Here is a 6,191-nt window from a genome sequence, read left to right as displayed (position 1 = left end):
ATTGCTTGATGATATTTTGATGGATTGATCAATTTTTTTTGATCCTAATCCCATTGAGGTAGATTTTATTCGTTGGAATTCGGACCTTTTACCGGTTAATGTTGTTGCTAACATGCATTAAAATTTCAAAATTATTTGATTTTATTGTTTCTTTTTCCTCCCAATTGTTGATTAATTTATTTATATTTTATTCCAGATTTCTGATCAAAATTTAACTTTTAAATTTTAATGGTTTATTTTTAAATTAAAAATTTCTTTTATTCATTATCTTTTATCCATTATTATTATCATTTAAGATTAATATTATATGCCTTTTCATATGGAATAGTAATTAATAACATAATGAAGTCTATTGGATAATTTCAATAATTTTTGTTTTTTATTGAATTTCAAATTTAATTTTTCAATTATTCTATCGATAATATTACGATAATGTCATATCTTTCCTTTTTCTTTCTCCATACCTATTAATTTACCTATTTCTTTATTATTATTTATTAATTTTCCTGTTATTCTATTCCTATGTTTATTTATTTCTTTTTTTTGAAATATTCAATTCCTATTATTTAATATTCATTTCAAATATTCAATTCCAATGTTTAGTATTCCTCCTATCTTAAATTTTCATCACAACCACTCATTTTCATCCTTTACCTATTTCCATTTTTCCCGAGATTTTTATCGTAATCAATTCAATTTTTTAAATCAAAAAAAAAAAAAAAGCGGGAAGAGAGAGAAAGAGGACAAGGAGAGATTGGATGACATAAAGATAGGAATTGCTAAGGTGGATGAGAAAAGAAAGGTAAAAAAGATGAAGAGAAGAGAGGTAAAAGAAAAGAAAAAAAATGCATGAAAGAAAGATAATATAAACGGGAACGAAAGAGAGAAAAAAAATGCAAATCAATGAGAGGGAAGAGACAGAGAGAGAGAGAGAAGGAAAGGAAAACAAAAAAGGAAAAAAGGAATAGATTTAAAATGACAGTAAAAGTCATTAATCATTTCTTATTTTCTCCTTCATTATTGTCATCATTGTATTTCTCTTACCTATTTTCAACCTTCCCTAACGAGTAATAAAAAAAAAGAAAAACGAAAAAACAAATTTTATGAAATTAAACATATTTATTTGAATAAATTTTATAAAATTTATTCAATTTCAAATATAAAAATTGTACAAATCATCCAACTGCTCTTTTCTTTTTCCTTTTTTTCTTTTCTCTTTTCAAAACCCTTTATTATAGCAATATCTTTTTATAAAGAGAGAAAAAACTTTTTTTTTCTTTTTTAAGCAATTTTTAAAAATTTTTATTATTATTTTTATCAGAATAAACAAAAATTTGCCAACCTTTTTTTCTCACTCACTTTTTTCCGCCTCGCCATCAGTTTCTTTTAATTTTTTTTCTTTTTTTTTTTGGGAATAAAATTAATTTTGAAAATTAAGCTTTATAAATTATTCAAACTTCAATAAAAATATTTCATTTTTTCATTTTATATTATTGAAAAATTTTTTTTTATTTTGATAAAATTTTGCAAAAAAAAAAAATAAAAATAACAACAATTGTTGTTTCAAAATTTAAGTTTTAGAAAAGATTTTAGAATTGAAAATATCTCTGCCCCATATATTTTTGTTTGTTTTGTTGTTTTTTTTTTTTTCTTTTTTTTAACTTGAGATATCATTTCTTCCTTTTTTCCTTTTTCCTTCATTTTCTCTTCATCTCCTTCTCATCCTCTCTTCTTCCTTTCTCTTTCTCTTCCTCTCTCTCTCTCTCTTTCTCTCTGTTTTCCTTTCTTTCAATTTTATGAATTAAAGGAATTAACATTGACAGCATCACGGTAATCTAATTATGAACTCCATTTGCTTGCTTGAAAATATAAATTGAAATTTAAATCTTAAAGTAGTAGTAAATCAAATTCATTCATTCATTCATTCATTCATTCCATTCATTCATTTATTCACACTTTCATTCAATCAGTCAATCATTATTCATTCATTCATTCATTCAATCATTCATTCTTCTCTTTCAATTATACATATCCTTCCTTTTACTGGATGAACTAACTTTAGTGATTTATTTTAAGCTTAAATTTTTATAAAAAATTGGAGGAGAAGGAAGGAGTGATAAATTCTAACTATTTCTCTTGTGATAATGTGATATGTTTATCATTATTATCACATAGTTATCATTTATTCAACTAAATTAATGATATATAATAAAGTACTAACTTCTACCATATTTTCTAACATTTCATTCCTATAATTCATTCACTAAATAAATGTCAAAAAAAAAAATATAAATTTATTGTTCCAAATTATTTACTAATTGAAATGAATAAATAAGTGATGAAGAAAAAAAAAAGACGGAAAGGTAAATGATTACAGTCATATTTCAATAAGTACCAATTTCTAATAACTCATTGAAATTTAAAAAATAAAAAACAAAAAGGTTGTTCAATTACTGTCATCAGCATGATTTTGGATCATTTGTTAAAATTGTTGATGAATTTTTTTTTTTGGTAAACCTAAAAAAAAAAAAAAGATTTGTGCTGAATTTTTGTCAGAAAATTTTTTAATTTAATTAATAAAACAATGAAAAAAAAGCGGTAAACGATAATTAATTAAATGGAATTTTATAAAAAAAATAAAATAAATCAAAATTTTATTAGAATTGATACTTAATATGAAAAATGAAAATTATTCACTCATACATTACTATTGATATTATTTTACATATCATATAAGAATATGTGATAATATTAAAATGAATGAAAGGAAGAAAGAAAGAAATGAAATAAAACGAAACGAACAATGTTAATGTTAATTAATTAATTAAGTTAATTATTCAATAATAACGATAGTTAATCTAAATATACACACTATATGTAATAACTAATAAACTTTAATTAAATTATTTATTTATACTATATATTTCAATATTGTATTTCTTATCCACTCATTTCTTTTTTTACTTTTCATTTCTTATATTCTATTATTAATTACAGTCCTTATCAAATTAATTAATTAAAACGTTCGTGTATATAAGTGAGGTATTTAAATTCACAATTTTTGTTATGAATTTAATTAAAGAATGAAATATAAATGAATGAAGTGGAAAAGGAATGGAAAGGAAAAAGGGGGAGGAGGGAAGGAAAAGAGGAAGAGAGAGAAGGGGGGGGGGAATAAATGGAAGGATACATTTTCCGTCTCTTTTAAACCATTGTCATCATCGTTGCTATCATCATCATCATCATCATCATCATCATTATCATCACCATTGCTACTACTACTACTATTACTACTATCAGTAACACTAACATACTATAACTAATATTCATATTACTAATATTATTGCTTAATGCAACTTTTATCATGATCATTATTATTATTATTATCATTATCATCATCAACTACCGTAATCTGGGGTAGAAGCGGTAGCAATGCAATCGGTCACGATGTCAGCGGGTTTCATTGGAATGAGGTGGTGGAAAGGATGATGATGGTGGTAGTGATGGTGATGGTAGAGGGAGTAGGATGGAAGTAGTAGTAGTAATATTAAGAGGGATAGACGTTGAAGATAGTCGATAAGAATGATGATATACTGGCTATTTGGTAGAAATGATGTATCATAGGATGTGTGTGTGTGTGTCTGTCTGTCTGTCTGTGTATGTGTATGTATGTGTATGTGTATGTAGATGTGTGTGTGGTATGTGTATGTGTGTGTATGTGTATTGGATGTGCATCTTTGGGGTGGTGTCCCTAAACGACACCAGCAATAGACGGACGAGCACGAACCTATCAATCATTGGGTGCCAATCGACCGACTACCTCCCCAATCTCTCCTCCTCCCTTTTCTTTTGCCTTTTCTCTTTTCTCGAATGGAATTAAAAATTAAACCGAATCGAATCGAATCGAATCGAATCAAATTCGAAATTCGAAATTCGAATCGTATTAGAAGAAAAAGAAAAAAGAAATTCCCAATTCTTTTTTTTTTCTCAAAAATTTATTTTTCTATTCTTATTCTATTTCTTTTTTTTTTTTTATTCCATTGCTACTAATAATATTTTTATTTAAAAAAATGAATAATTAAAAAATATTTTTTTTCGTTGTATAAGAAAAATGCAAGTGATATAGAGTAGGATAAGTAATTATCTATTTTTTTTCACATTTATTTAACCTTTCACCTCTTATCAATCCTATTTTATCGCTATTTTTCATATTGCAAAAAAATAAAAAATAAAAAGAACCGAAAAAGAAGCAAAGAATTAGGTGATATATAGGTAAGTGAAGAGGGAAGAGAACAGTGGAAAAAGTAAGGTTAGTTGATAAACGAATATGTAAGATGATTTGTACGGTTAATCATTATCGAGATAAATACGATGAATGGTGGGATAACGGGGTAGTGGGTGAATTGGAAAATCGAAGAAAGTGATAGTAGTGATATAGGGATAGAGGATAGAGGAAGAATGAAATACGAGGTGTTAAAATATAGGTGAAAATGGATGCACACACATACACACATACATCTTGTCAACTTTAACTTGCTAAAATTTATTACATGATAATAATGTTATTAATGATAGTGTTAATATTAATGTTTGATGATAATTAATTAGTATTAGTGATAATGCTAAAAGGAGTAGCAATAATAATGATAACAATAACAACGACAGCAACAATAATAATAATAATAATAGTAATAATAATAATAACAATAATAATAATAATGATAATAATGGTGATAATCATAATAATGATAATAATAATGATAATAATGATAATAATGATAACAATTATAATAATAATTATAATAATAGTAATAATAATAATAATAATAATAATAATAATAATAATAATAATAATAATAATGATAATAATAAGATAATAATGATAATAATGATAATAATAACGATAGTAATGATAATAATAATAATAACAATAATAATAATAATAACAATAATAATAATAACAATAATAATAATAATAATAAATAATAATGACAATAATAATAACAATAATGGTAAGAATAATAATAGTAATAATAATAGTAGTGATGCTTTGATGTAAACATTTGCAATCATCATTATTATCATTTGTTATTGTTACACATTTATTATTATCATTATCATTATTCCATCATTTGTTATCATTTATCATTACAAATTAATTAATTATAATTATAATAGGATTGATAATGAAAGTACAACAAATCCCTCCTCTCTTTTTCCTCTTTTTTCATTCATATTTCTCATTTTATTCGTATTTAAAATTGAACTTATTCAAGTTTTTAAAATAAAACTTTATTTGTCTAAGAAAAAAAAAGAAAAAAAAGAATGAGAATGAAATTATCAATGATATACATCGTTATCGTTTATTTTAACTATGTTTTAAGTATCCATGTCTCCTTTCCTTATCCTTTTCCTTTTTTTTTCCTCCATTTCCTTCACTTCATCCTTCTTATCCTTCTCCTTCATCTTATCATCATTATCATCCTCTTCCTTATCATTTTTTTCTGATTTTTATTTTTCTTTTTAATCCTTTTGAATAAAGCATTATTAAGTTAGCTACGGTAAAAGCTTACTTTTCTTTATTCATCCTTCTCCTTTTTTTTTATTTTGTTTTTTCCTAATCATTCTTTTAAAATCTAATAATTCAAATATCATTCTACTTACTATAATCACTAATTAATTAATCAAATATTGTTGTTAATTAAGATTCAATCTTTTGGTCCTTTTTTTTATTTGTTTCTTTTATCATATTCATTTCATTTATATCATGAATGAATGATAATAAGTGATATGAGAAAATAGAAAATATTCATGCAAGCAAACAGGTAGACAAATAAATAGCTAAATGAGTAAGCAATTTATTCGGTGTAAAAAGAACCGGAAGAAAAACCGGCTAAATTGATACGAATAAAACCGGATAGCAACAGTAGTAGCAATAAATAGATCGATACATAATGTTAGAAATAATGGTGATGATGATGATGGTGATAATAATAATGATAATAATGGAGACGGTGATATGAGATTGTAATAATGATGATAGTGATAATAGTAATAATAATAATAATAATGACAATAAGAAAGGAGTGGAAGAGAAAATAAGATAATGGAAAAGATGAAGAAGAAAGAATTGAAATCATAATATTATCGTCGTCATTCTTATTCTTTTTAAAAAAAAAAAAAAAAAAAAA

Source organism: Loa loa (assembly GCF_000183805.2).
Source record: "Loa loa unplaced genomic scaffold supercont3.736, whole genome shotgun sequence".
Lineage (NCBI taxonomy): Eukaryota > Metazoa > Nematoda > Chromadorea > Rhabditida > Onchocercidae > Loa > Loa loa.
This window is presented reverse-complemented; position numbering follows the sequence as displayed.